Here is a 14,822-nt window from a genome sequence, read left to right as displayed (position 1 = left end):
TATTGGGAATAAATCCTTCCCTGGGAGGGTGGGGAGGCCCTGGCACAGACTCCCAGAGAAGCTGTGGCTGCTCCATCCCTGGAAGTCTCCAAGGCCAGCTTGGAGCACCCTGGGATAGTGGGAGGTGTCCCTGCCCATGGAATGAGATGAGGAACTAAGATCCCTTCCCACTGAAACCATTCCATGATTTTTTTCATGGAGTTGCTGAATGCCCACCTAGATGGAAATGAAGAAAGGAAGGAAGTTCCCATCCCAAATATTCTGTTCCTTCCAGGCATCTCCCTCCTTTTCATGGAAGCAGGGAATTGGTTCCTTGGAGTCCAGACTCCATGCTGGCATTTTTGATTCTTCCCTCCCTTTATCCTGTCCACAATTTTCCAACGTTGGACCAACTTCCAGGAATTCTGTATCTCTCCAAATAAAATCCAAGACAGAACTCCAGGAGCTCCATGGGGTCTCTGCCAGCTGGGAGGGAGCTGCTCCAGGTGTTTTGAGCAGCTCCAAGGAATTTGATGGATGCCAAGTCAGGACATGATTCTTGAATTTTGTCCCATTTTTCCAGCCCACCTTGTGCTTAAAACCAGGAATTCCATTTCTGTTTCCATTTGGAAGCTGTCACTGCGATTCCAGGGAGGAGAAATCCCACCGGCCCCCAGCAGATCCATGCTTGGAAATTTCTTTGGGATAGAAGTGGGGCACTCTTCCCAAACTCTTTCCTCCTGGAAGTGGAAGGAGTGGAGCACAGCTGGAATATTAACTTGGATAGCAGCTGGAAAAGTGGGAATCTTGCCTCTGGAAGCCTTCCATCCAAGAAGGACAAGATTCTCAGATCCCAGTGGGAACAGGACAAACACCCTGAGGAAAATCCTCACTCCAAGGGATGTTTTCCCTCTTCCTTTGTTATCTGAGGGATCCTTTTATTATTCTTGAATTTTTCATGTGTTCAGAGCCTTGGAATTGCTGACTGGACTGTCCTGGGTGGTCCAGGGTGGGAATGTGGGCTGGGAACAACCTCTCCTCCAGATGGAGCCAGTTTAGGAAAAAACAGGAATTCAATCAGAGGCTTCCATGGGGATGGACCCTTCCTCCCACCAGGAGATTCTCCAAGGAATATTTCTGGGGGAGCTCTGGAAAAGCAGGGGGGAAGATGAAGGGGAGGACGGAGATTAAATCCCAACCCAAATTCCCTGCTTTCATTCCAGCAGGAGATTTGGGGATATTAATGTTGGAATGCCACCAGGACACCTGGAGAGCACACACACAAATAAACTCCAGGATTTCTCCAAACAATCCAACCCATCCGGAGGGGCTGCATTGGGATTTGGAGCTCAGACCAGCCAGAGTGGGGGAAATGCTGCAGCTCTGAAAAATTCCCTCTTATTCCCAAATTTCCTGGTCATCCAGAATGAGCCATCAGGGAATTTGGCAGCTCCTGCTGTTCCTGAGGGAATTACAACTCACCTCCCTAAACAGGGATTGCCTAGGGAAAGGAAAATTGGGAATTTTTCTCCCCCAAAATACAAAGAAAGTGGAGAACTCACTAAGGATGGGGAATTCCTGTGTGGTTTTTTCTGGGATTTGTGTGTCTGTTCCTTGTGGGAAGCTGGAGGCAAGAGGGAACATCTTTAGGATATTTGGGAGGGTTTTTTTTGGCATAAATTGGGGGTTTCTGCTGGGCATTCCCTCTCTTAGCTCATCCCGTTTGGTGGCAGGATTGGTTTTCCAGGTGGAATAATCAAGGATTAAATAAAAATTTAAAAAATTAAAAAACAAAAAATAAAAACATCCTAAAACTAAAACCAAAACTAAAACTAAAACTAAAACTAAAACTAAAACTAAAACTAAAACTAAAACTAAAACTAAAAATAAAAATAAAAATAAAAATAAAAATAAAAAGGAGTGTATCCATAGGCAGGTGCTGCCTGAATAAACATGGAATTACCATGGGAAGGAACCATTCCAGGGGATCCATGAGGAGTTGATTCCTTCTTTTCTCCCCCTCTATCTCACACTTTTTTCCCCATTGAAAACAGGTTTTCCCTGCCCTGGGGAACAGAATTCCCAATTTCCACCAAAAATCAGGATCAGGGGATCCAAGGTGATCCCTGTATTCCCATGTGGTGCCAGAGGGAGAATTCCAAAGGAAGCAGTTTAAGACGCAGCCTCATGATCCCAGAAATGGGGACAGGCAGGTCTGGAAAAGGCACTGGGATCCTGGATGGAGGATTTGGGTAATCCCATTTTTCTTTGGGATGTTTAGGACAACGATCAAGGAAGGTGCATCTGTAGATCCATTTTTTTTTTCCTGGAGCAGAGGCTGGGCTCTCTTATTACATATTAATTTCCCCCCTTTGCACATCCCACAGAATTCCCTGCCTGTGTTCCCTCCCCCTCTTGCTGGAATTCCCACATTTGTGGCACAATCCAGACTTCCAGTCCTTCCCAAGTTCCCGCAAGCAGCAAAGACCAAGGATGGGGTTAAAGCGGGATCTGGGCTGGCTCCGGCTGCTCCAGCTCCACCTTGCGCTGAGCCAATCGGGATTTGCTGCCATTCCCAAATGTCGTTCCCGGCCGGAGGGGCTGGGAGGGCCGGGAATGACTCAGCCCTGGCACGATCCCAGAGTTTCCAACACCCCCAGCTGGATTGCTCCCTGTTTTCCCATTTACCTCCCGCTTTTTTAACGCTGTCCCAGCCCAGCTGCGCTGAATCGCTTTTCCCGCTGATGTGCCAAATCCTGGGAACGAGGTGGCTCTGGAATGTGAAGGGAAAGGCAGGGTTGGAAACCCACCCGAGGCTCGGGAAGTGCCGGGTGTTGCCCGGCAAGGGCGGCAACAACTGGAAGGAAAAGCAGGGTGGGATTCTCCAAAGGGATGAGCGGCTCCTCCAGACCCTGCCCAGCTTTCCCGGGATCACGGCAGCGGCGTGGGATGGGCTCGGAGAGGGGGATAAAAGTGAAGACATCCCAAAAAAACAGGGATGTGGCTCCACAAAAGGGCAAATCCAACCTGCAGGGGAAGCAGGATAATCAATTCCTTGTTTTCCAAAGGGGTTGGGAATGACATGGGCTTTAAGGTCATTCCCAACCCAGCCCAGCCTGGGATTATTGTTCTCCTGATCCTGATCTTTCCAGAATCTTCTCCCCCCAGATGATCCTGTTTGGAATGTGGGATCCCTTTGCTGGATCATGTCACAGAATAAATTCCATTAAAAAAAGGGAATTATAAATATTGGCATCCACTGGGAAATCCAGAGCCGCCCCCACGTCGGGATGTGGCCGCTCCAGCCCCTCTCTCCATCCAAGGAGAGATCCCAAAATTCAGAAGGGAGAGGAGCTGAAAGTTCAAATATTCCTTAAAATTGGCAGGAAAATGGCCCTGAAGCACCTGAAAACATCGAGGTCATTCCCGGCAGGAGCTGATCCCAGCAAAGCCCAGACTGATCCTGCCAGCAGCGTCACCATTCCTGCTTCCCACACTGGGCTCTTTTCCAGGTTTTTCCTTCTATCTCACAAATCTTCCTCCTTGGAGAGGAGGAGGAAGAGGGACAGACTCCGGCAGGGCCTTGGATTTGCCCTGGGAATGGGGTAGCACTGATGATTCCAGGGATAGGAGGGGAATCCTGAGGGAAAAATCATCTGTTTTCCTTTCTGCTGATGGAGTTTGTGGCTGGGAGGTGAGGAAAATGGGATATTCCCACTGGAATTTTATGGTTGGATTGAAAGATTATCTCAGCAGGATAATCCCTGTGGCAGGATCAGAAGTATCCCACCTCCTTCTGGGAGGTGCTGGAATGACAGAATTCCCAAAGAATTCCCATTTTACCCTCTTCAAGCCCAGGCAAGTGTGACCTTGGTTCCCACCGTTTGTGTGGAACAGATGGATTGAAAATCCATGGCAAACAGGAGGGAAGAAAAGCCCTCTGCTGTTGGTGCACCAATTCCATTATTTGGATTGGGAAAAAACACCAAAATTCCTTTTTTTTTTTCATGGAAAAGATTCCCAGTCTTGAGCAAAGCCTGGTGGGATTTCCAGAGCAATTCCAAGATGCTTTTCCTTTTGCTCCAAGTTTTCTTCCCTTTGGTTTTGTCCCCTTTAACTCTTTTCACTCTTCCTCCTCCTATTTATCCAAGGAAATGGGGCTGCTTGGGAAATCAATGGGAGGAAGGCGGGAGCTGCTGGCTCCGCATCTGGAGGCTGCTGGGGGGATCCTACTTTTTAATAGGATTGAGGAATAATCTCCTATCAACTCCACTGGAAAACTGATAGAAAAACAAGATCCCAAAAGCTGGAGCCAGGGCAAACCAACTGTTAGGGAATTGGGAAGTTTGGGAAAGGGGGAAAACAAAACAAGCTCTACAATTCCCGGGAAAAGTCAAGCAAGGTTTTAATTCCTTGCTTGGGCTCTGGGAAGAAGCAAATCCTGCCCTTTTTGCAGCATCACAGGATCTCAGGTTTTCCTGGAATGGGATGGCCTTTGCTCTGTGCTGGTGATTTAGGTGGGAATCAATCCCTGCTCCTGACCCTGGGATATCTGGGGTCACTGAGCTGGGAGTGAGCTGGGAAGTTGAGAAGTGGCTGGGATTCGATCCCAAATGTGTTCCCAATCCCTCTGGTGTTGGGACGGGGCTCTGTGGCCCAGGGGAATGTCCCCAGATCTTCCCAGAATCTCAGAATCCCAGAATCCCAGACTGGATTCCAGCCAGAGGTCACCACTGCTCAGGCAGCACCTGCAGCTCCCTTTGGATTCGCTCCATTTGAACAGAGGCTGGATTAACAGAATTTAGGGATCAAATCACTGCCTTAAACTGGGTTCTAAACCCCATCCCAAGGTTTTCTTGGAGCTGCTTTGGGAAGCCAGGGCGTCACTCCATGGCCAAGGCAAGAGCTCCCAGCCCACGGTGGAGCAGGACACAGATCCTGGCAGGATTTGTCCGGAAAACTCCGCGCTCCCAGTACAATGCCCAATTTCCTGCTGGGAGGGTCCCAGCAAGGCAGGAAAACATCAGCACTTTTCCAGGGGCTCCGAGCTCTGCCTCCCTGCTCCCAGCTGCCTTCAGGGCAGGGAGGATCAATCCTATGGTTTTTGCTGGAATTGCACTGCTGTCAATCCTCACCTTGGATCCAGCCCATGGATGCGCCAGAGCTTCTCATAACCTTGGGGATGAGAGCTCTGTAAATAAAACTTGGGATTGTCAGGAATGTGGGCAATAAAGATAAGGGCTGGGAAGGCTGGGCAGAGCTTTCTGGCTGGAGAACGTGTCCCAAGGCTGCTCTTTTCCCTCCTTATCGCGGCTCCACAGGAGGTGGGTGCTACTGCCAAGGGATGTGCCGGAGCTGGGACTGCCTCAGCTGGAATTTCCCTGCCTCAGCAAGGGAAAAAAAAAAGGGAATACGAAGTGAAAATTCCCTGGGCTGCTGGGCAGGGAATCACAGCCAGAGGAAAATCTTCCCTTGATTCCACACCAAGCTCTAAGGTGGTTTCTTTAACCCTGAAAACAGGGAAGAAAATGCTTCCTCAGAGTTTTAAAAGGACTTTTCCCTCTTTTCCAGCATTATTTATTGGTGCTTCCACAGGATCCTCCTCCATGCCATGGCTGTGGGCATACAATGCTGGATTTGCCTATGGAAAGGGAATGGATGGAGCAAAGGGAATTCTGAGGCTTTGGTGCAGAGCTGGGAAAATGGAAACAGCCACAAAAAACATGGATTGGGACCCATTCTCCAGCTCCTGAGACGGGGTTTCATTGGTTAATTACGATCACATTCCCATGTTGGAAAGGAATTAGGGATCATGTTCCAGGTGCTCCCTGCCCTGCTGTAATTCCAAGGGTTTTACCTTTCCCGGGGAGCCAGCCCAGCTTGCCGGGTTATCTATGGCTGCTTCCGGACCTCCCCATGGAATTTGGTGAAGGCCAGCGTGGAAATGGGAAGAGCCCTGTGGATAAGCATCTGGATCCTGCCATTGTTATCCTGAAAGGAGCGGCTGGAGAAAGGTGGGGAGGAACCAGAGATGCTCTGAGGGGGGCTGATGTTTCCAAAGGGATAAAATCCTTGGATTCTTGTCCCTCCCAGCCACCTGCAGGCCAGATCCCAGCTGGAGGCAGCTTTTCACTGACCTCACTGGGTAAACATTCCCTCCTCCCTGGTTTTGCAGGGAATGAGACACTGGATGCAAAAGATTGAACGAAAAATCCATGGCAAAAAACAGGAGCCTGTTCCTAAAGGCTGAGCCCATTCCCAAATCCTCCTGGGATTTTCTGAGGGCTCCAACTGAAATCCAAGATGGATGCCTTCAGCTCCAGGAGGTCTTTTTCCCAAGGAATGTGCTGTGCCAAGGCCAAGCTTCCCATTAATTCATCCTGCTGGAGCCGATTCATTTCCCAGCTAAACATCCCAGGTTTGGTGTGGTTTTTCCAAACTTCCCCGGAAAAGCTGGAAAAGCCTTATCAGGCAGCTGAGATATCCCAACAGGGCAGCCAGAGCTGGGTAGAGCCAATATTATCCCTAGGGAAGTGGGAAGCATGAACTGGAAGTGGGGCAACTTGGAAAATAATGGGAATGTCATTCTCATCTTGCAAAGAAACAGAGGGAAAAGAGATGGGATGGATTTGATCCCAAACAAATGGGATTGGTTGGTTTATTGCTGGCATTGCCACAGCATCCATGGCTCCTCTTCCCACTGTGTTATCCTGGATATGGGAATTCCCAGCCGTTAACCAGGATTGCTCCCTTTGAACTATGCCTTGGCAGGATTGGAACCGGGCACCATCTCCAGGATTTTTAACAGGAAGAGATGGAAAAGTGGCATCCACTGGCTCAGCCGATGATTTTAGGAATGTGCAGTGCTGGCACTGCCTTTCCTCAGAGTTTTTCCCTGCCTGATTTCCCAATCTTTATTTCCAAATCTGTAGCATTCCACACTGATCTCCTATGGAACTCAGACTATAAATTTCCCTGTCAGTTCTGGCTCTGAGTGGGAATGCTGATGTTGAAACACTCCCACCTGGATTCCAAATGCCATTCCCTAAAGGTGGAGAATCCACCCTATCCTGGGGTGATCCATCCAGGATCAAACAGCCACGGCTCCAGGGATGAGGAGTGAGTGGTTTCTTTTGGCGGGATCTGTTTTCCCCCCTGGAACTGCTCTCCAGGCATTCCAGCTGTTTCCTGGGAATAGCAGCTAATTGTTCTTCATAATTCTGTGGGATTTTAGGGATTGTACTTCCCACTTCATTCCCTCCTCCTCTAGAGGTCTTGGTGCCAAACTGGGGAGCCCAAACTCCCCGTGGGAATAGCCTGGAATGTACCCGGAGCAGCTGGAAAAATCCCAAGTTGTGGTCCCAGCTCTGTTGCCATGGAAAGGAGCTCTTGGATTCCATGAGCACAGTGGGGTGGGGTCATTCCCAGTTCTCCTGCTTGCTCCAACCAGGATCGCAGCAAGAACAGGGCTCCTTACCATGAGCTCCACATCCTTATCTTGCTTTTCCAAAGGGAACTGTTCCAGCTTCTGCTGCTGGACACAGCAGGATCTGGCGGTCATTCCCTGCTTGGAATGCCCTGGGATGGCCGGAGCAGTTTCTTGGGAAAGGGGGATTGGAGGGAACAGCCTCTTTCCGTCAGAGCAAACTCTGGCTCCTGCCAACATTTCACTGGGAACAGCGTGAAAGGACTGGAAAAGCCCCAGGGAACACAGATCCCCAGAAGAGATCGGCCTCCTCCGTCACGGCACACGTGATCCACCGTCACTTCCCGCCTGGATGCGAATTTGGGATTACTCAGGGGTGAGGTGATGAATCCATGAGTGTCCCAGATGTGAACCCCCGGGATGGGATGTGTCAGCACACATTCCCAAGAATTCCCAAGAAGTGCTATCCAGCTGGGATGAACTTTACTTTTCCAAAGCCTGGAGAAGGAGGGGTTATCCTGGGTCACGTAGAGCTGCCAGGCTTGGAATGAGCAGCCCCTGTGGAAGGAGCAAGGTGTGGAGATCCTCTTGGAATTCTGTTCCCAGCAAAATAACCAAAGTGGCTTTTCCACCTTTATTGGGAATGTTGAGAAGAAGGGAGAAGTGCCAAGGCACCCTCCTGTGCTCCATTCCCAGCCGCTCCATGCCAGGGGCAGCTCCTGCCCCTTGTCCTTGGAATTCTGGAGTTCTGAGCTTCTACTTCCTTCCCATACACTCCCATTTTCCAGAGGAACAAAGTTCTCGCCTGATCCTTGTGGCTCAGCCCTCAGTGATCTTGTCCCAGCTCTGGGAAAAGGCAGGAAAGCTCGGATGTTGGCATTGCAGTTGGGACTTCTGGGCCTATAAATGGCTCCCTGCTCCTATCCCAGCTCCAGGTGCGTGTCCGGAATTCCCAGTTTTTCCTCCGGAAAGGAAAGTGCTTGTGGAGTCACACGGATCCACTCCTGAATTTCTCCACAGCCTGTTCCTTTGGGAAGTTGGAAATGTGCATCCACAGCATCTCCTGGATGAGCATGGATCCTTGGAACCAGGTCCATGGACCTAAAAATGACATTTAAGGAATTTGGGATCTTTTTTCCCTTCCTTTTGGCTTCCTTCCCTTGTCTCTCCCACATTTTTCCCTGACACTTTCAGGCTCCAACCTGTTTTCCTATTTTTATATTTTCTAAGGATGGGCTTCCATGTGTTCACATGCCTGGGAGTAGTTAGGCAGTAAAAACACAGATCCATCATATTTTGGGATGTTCTTCCAGCTTCCAATGCAAGCCTAGGCTTGGCAACCCCACTGCAGCCATCCCGCTGCTCCCAACAGATTTTTGGGATAACCTGGAGCCAACTCTCCAGCTGCTGGAAAACCTCCTGACTCCATGGATCCCTCTGAGCTATAAAAACAGATCCATAAAATCATCAGCTTTTGGAATGTTGGTGGGTACCCAGTATCTGATGTTGTGATTTCCATATGGAAAAATAAAGGAATTTTAGACAGAATTAGGTGCCACATCATGTCCAGCTCCCAGGTTTTTGTTTGTTATAATTCCCTATGGAATGTGTTTTCCCTGAGGAGAAGGTCCCAGAGGTTTGATCCATCCCTTTCAGTGCAGGAGTTTGCCTTGCCTGTGGGTATCCCAGAAAATTCCTCCGCCTTCTCCGTGCTTGCAGCAACATTCTCCTATTTCCCTGCAATCCCAGTTTATAAGGGATAATGAATCCAGATGGGGAAAATTGGGGCAGGACATTCTGGGGTTTGGAACTCCAGCTCCATCCAAAGGGATACTTTTCCTTTATCCACCTTGGCATTCCTCCATCCCTGGAATTCCTGGCAATCATTAAATATCCCAGAGTAAAAGCAGATGCTTTAACAAAGAGTTCATGGCCCGACCCAAAGCCATTCCTGCTGCTTTTCCAAAGGTTACCCAGCCATTCCCAACCCCACTGCTCCCAATGAATATGAATTTTTTAATCCCAGTTGGGAAAATATTCCTTTAAAGACGAGTGGTCGGTCTGGGAACACTTCTGGAGATGGATTTTTGTATATTTGAAGGCGGACATGGTTCCAAAAGCCATTCCTGAAATTAATTGGGATAATTATTGTGATCGTTATTAGGGATAAGCACAAAGCTGGGAAATTAGCGGTGGGAAAACTCAGCAAATCCTTCTCCTCCTCCTCCTCCTCCAGAAATCCCTAATCCACACTTTTATCCCGAAGGCTGGCACGACCCTCATGGTCATTCAAGTCTCACTCTGCAGTTCGAAGCTTAGCGACCGTGCCTAATGACCGTGCCGGGGGCGATGGGGATGGATCAAAAGGGATTAATTGGGATTTTAATGATCTTGGACACTTGGCCTGGGATGAGTCCCTGGTGTTCCGTCGGCTTTGCGGGGATGGATCTTGGCATAGACCTTCTCCAGGCGGGAGAGCCGAAAGGAGAAAAGATGGAATAAGATGAAGGCAGATGGGAGTTTCTTAATGGAATGGGGCGTTAGCATTGGAATCGCTTGGGGAATTTTGGAGTTCCTATCCCTGGAGCAGTTCTGGAATGGGATAAAAGCAGATGGGAATTTCGTGATGGAATGGGTTGTCAGGCTTTGGAATTGCCCGGGAAGGTTTGGAAGCTCACTCCTGGAAGTGTCCTTGAATTCCTAGAGATGAAGGAGATGGGAATTTCTTCATGGAATGGGATGTTAGCATTGGAATTACCCAGGGACATTTGGAATCCTGGAACAGCCCAGGGATGGAATAAGAGATGAAGGCAGATGGGAATTTCTTCATGGAATGGGTTGTTAAGGATTGGAATAGCGCAGAAAGGTGTGGAATTCCCACCCCTGGAGGAGTCCAAGGAATACCTGGACGTATACCTGGCACTCCTGGGCAGGGTGACAGGTTGGACACGATAATCCCGGAAGTCTTTTCCATCCTCAGTAATTCCATGGGATTCTGTGGAATTAAAGGCAACCTCCCGAGCTGCAGCTGGGGCCAAGCTTCCCCAGCAAGGCCCGGGATGACTCATCCTGAAATTCCCCAAAATATTTTGCCAGGTGTTTGTTTCTCCAGGCAGCTGCTCCTTCCATGTTTAGTCATTCCTGTGCCAAGATTCCACACCCAAACTGGGACTAAAAAAGGGCATTTTCTCATCCTTGCAGGAGCACCTGGAGGCAGGAGTACTCTCCCTGAAAACACTCAGGCTCGGGGCGCAGATATAAACTGAGATTCCTGCTTTTCCCCCAAATAATTTGGATTTGCAAACCACGGTGAGCGCTCAGCACTAAGGAAAAATAAACACTGAGGGAAAAATATTATTGCTGGGAAGCCAGATATTTACATAAAAAAAAAAAATTGGGATAATTCTGGTGGCTAAAAGTCAAGAGGCTTCTGTAGGAGGACATGAAGTTTGGGATCTTGGGAGGGAATGCTGCTTTCTGGGGAACAGCAGAAAAACACAGCCAGCTGTTGGAAAAACACCACTTAATCTGATGTATTTAGATTTATTTTCCTTATAATTTTCCCCGGTGAACAGCTGTGATCAGCTGGAATTTGTCTGGAATCACCTCCATGAAATCAGCAGCTCTTTTAATCAGAGTCTTGGAACACCAGGAGCGTAAATCTGGCAGGAATTCCCTCTTTTCTTGCCCTTAGGAATAACTTTGGGGGTTGTTTTGCTGGATTTTTTCTGGCTGGCAGCAAGGTGCGAATCTGAATTTACTCCCTGGGATCCTCTGCATTCCGTACAGCTTTATCGCAGAGTATTGAGTTGGAAGGAACCCTGTGGAGAAGAGGGGGAGGGAAAAAAGGGATTTTCCTCTCCACCTCCTATTGCTAATGGAATATTTGTTTTATATTGAGCTGTAACTAAACAGGAGGCAGCTCCTTTCCAAGCGGGAAAAGCATTAACATCCTGTCCATTAGCTTGAGACTAAACATTATCCACCTGTTTTCCAGACCCCAGATGGGGAAACGGGATCTTTAGGATATTCCATAACCCCCAGACTCACCTATTTCAAAATTCAACCAGAACTCAGCTATTTAAAGATCAATTAAAACAATTTCAATTTCGGCTTGACTGGGAGTGTTAAGGAGTTAAAAATACATGGATCGGGCCTTCAATATCCATGGAATGTGATGGAAAATCCTTTGCTTCCAGAGGCAACTTCTGGGTTGGATGCCCACGGTTTAGCAGGGGTTAAAATATTTGGGAGAAGAAGGAAAAGCAGTTTGCAAAGTGCCAAGAGCTTAAAAACGTGTGATAAACAAGTAAATGAGCTGTGCCGAGGATTTATTTTGTGCCAGAAGGAAAACATCATAGATACACTCCCAGAATTTGGATTTCCATCGCCCTAACACATCACTTGTCAGGAGTGTAGGGTCAGGACTGCAGGGAATGAATCCCAAAGCAGCCCCACTCCCTCTTCCCCTGAAGCTGTGGGAATACATCCTATCACAAACACCGCTACACAGGAATGAGCTCCCGAGAAAAATTAGAGGGAACGTCCGGAATTCACAGCCCAGAGCCAAAATCCTGTGTGCCTTCATGCCCAGGGTGCTGCTGAGCTGGCTCCAAGTTCATCCCAGAGAAACCTTCCCAAACTGGGGTCTTGACCTCGGTGGGAGCCCTTCCAGTGACTCCTGGATGTGTCCCCACATCAGGGACACCGGAGTTGGCATCCAAAGTGTTCGCTCCATAACTCCAGGGAACACAGAAGGGTGAAAAGGGCTTTTAACTGATTTGTTATTCATTTTTTATTTAATTATATTTTATTTAATTCATTTATCGCCTTGATCCGTAAAAGTCATTGGTTTCCCAGAGCTCCAAGTGTTCAGCCTGGAGAAAAGAAGCTTTGGGATGACCCAAATGTGGCATTCCAGGACCTGAAGGAGCTACAAGAAACATGGATTATTTCCACAGGCCTGGAATGATGGGACAAGAGGAAATGGTTTCCCACTGCCAGACAGCAGGGATAGATGGGATATTGGGAAGAAATCCTTCTCTGTGAGGGTGGGGAGGCCCTGGCAAAGGTTTCCCAGAGAAGCTGTGGCTGCTCCATCCCTGGAAGTGTCCAAGGCCAGGTTAGAGCACCCTGGGATAGTGGAAGGTGTCCCCTGGCAGGGGGTGGGACTGGATCATCTTTAAGGTCCCTTCCAACACAAACCATTCCATGATCTTGGACTGGACTTGATGACATTAAAGGTATTCTCCTATTCCACCTTGGTTTGCTCTGGTGTTCAGGTTTTTCCCACCAGAACCTTGGTGGGAAATGAACTTTGCTGGATTTTAGGATTCTAAAATCTTCTTTTTCAGACAAAACACACACAGACTTCCCTCAATTGCCGTGTTTTCCAAGTGACACCGGTATCTTGGAAGCATTCTGCCAGGATATACAGAACTCCTTCTCCTTGAGACTGAACATGACGGGGAGAATCCATGGGAGGTTTGATTTGTAGCATGATCCCATGCCAAGATTTCTTATGGAGAACAGGACAAGAGGCTAAGCAGCACTCAGTGCTGACACACGGAGCAAGGGCTGCTCTGTGCTTTCCATCAGGATTTTCTCTGGAATTTGCATTTTTAGCCCGTGCTGAAAGCTCTGTCCCTGTTTCATGGATGATCTGGAGGTTTGCTTGGCTGCTGAGAAAAGGCTTTTGGAAGCTTTCTCTGCAGTGCCATGGTTGATATCCATGGTCGGATTCCTCTGGATTAAGGGGATGAGCAGGGCTACAGTGCGGGCAGCTCTTTCCGAAGCCTGCAGCATCCTCTGGTGGAGCTGTAAGGAAGGGATATCCATCCAGGGAAAACACACAAGGATGCTTCATGGGGGGCTCCAAAATGTCCCCCAGCTTTGCTGGGAAGAGCCAAAATTACCAATGCCCCGGCACCACTTCCTGCTGTGTCCAGGGGGAAGGAACCTGGGATTTGGGAACACTTCCATCCCTTGCTTTGCTGGAGATGTCCTGGCTGACCTTGAGCCACAAACACCCCATGGATCAGAAGCAGAACCGGACTGGCAGAGCCAACTCCCAATTTTTCCCCTTTTCCTGGTTTATTCACCATGATCAAAACCCGTGGTATTTCTCCACTCCCAACCAAGGGAAGTGCCCAGATAAAATCTGAGTTCCCAGGCTCCAGTTCTTTCCTGGATTTTGTTGTTTTGGCTTAACAGGTTGTTTTATTTCGCCATCCCAGCGCCTGGAATTCTTCACCCACCACAGGACACCTGGGACTGGCATCTCTCACAGCTGCCTCCCACGTGTTTCATCCCTTCTGTTAAAATTGCAAAATTAGGGATTGGGAAAGAGCAGCTATGATGCTCTTCCTTCTCTCTCCCCACAGGAGAGACATGGAGAATTCCACGGGTTCTAGAGAGCCCATGGAAACACATCCAAGTGCACAGAACATTTGGAGAATCAAGTGAATCTCCTGAGAAACAAAACTGGTGGCAAAGAGCAGAGCGAAATCCAGCCTTGGGAAAATCCCTCCTGGGACGGACACACAGATACAGCCCAGCAGTGTATCCAGAAATTCCCTCCATCCTTGTGGAATTCAGACTAAATTGGCTGGGAGCTTCCCAACTCCTCTGGGTGAGAGCTGCCGAGCACACCAGTTTTCCGATAAAGGAAAAGCAAACACCATTCCCTCGTGCGAAGATACAGGAATATTATCCTGACATTTTCAACACGGATCACTCATATTGCTGCTCGTTCTTCCCGCTCTGAGAGCTGTGTCTGGACAATAGAAACATTCCCTGGCTACAAACAAAATAATCAGGATTGAAAACGTGGATAACACAGATGTCCGCCTTTCCTGATTTATGTTTTTATGAAGTAATTTATTTTATATTTCCTCAGGGAATTACAGTCATCCAACATTTTTACAAACTGTTTAAATGTGAAGATTTTAAAACGTGCACTTAAGTGGGGAAAAAATGCTTCAAAAGAGGAATCTATCTTTGAAAAAAGATTGGAAGTGCTTGGTAGCCCACCTCGAAATTATTTTATGTGATAACAGACAGGAATATGGGCTCACCAGTGGGAAGAAACAGGGAGACCCTGTGTTTGTCCTAATCCCAGATTTATCCCACTAAAGTTCAGAGCTTTATAGTGGTTTATATAAACACCTCTCTTAACTCTGGCACTGTGAAAAATGCGTATTTTATGATTGGCTCTTTGCAAATATTAAAATGAATATTATATGTGCTATGTTAGAAAGTTATGCTGGCGTTTTTCACAGGCACTGATCTCCCAGTATCCGCAATGGATATCCCAGTATCCACACTGGGAGAGCCTGAGGAGCTGCCCCAGCAAACTGAGGCACGCATCACTGAGGTCATTTAACCTCATAAAACCCGGCTTTTTGACAGCGTGAAA

This window comes from Molothrus aeneus, chromosome 3 (genome assembly GCF_037042795.1).
Source record: "Molothrus aeneus isolate 106 chromosome 3, BPBGC_Maene_1.0, whole genome shotgun sequence".
In the NCBI taxonomy this organism is placed as follows: domain Eukaryota; kingdom Metazoa; phylum Chordata; class Aves; order Passeriformes; family Icteridae; genus Molothrus; species Molothrus aeneus.
The sequence above is the reverse complement of the archived record's forward strand: the minus strand, read 5'-3'. Positions refer to the sequence as shown.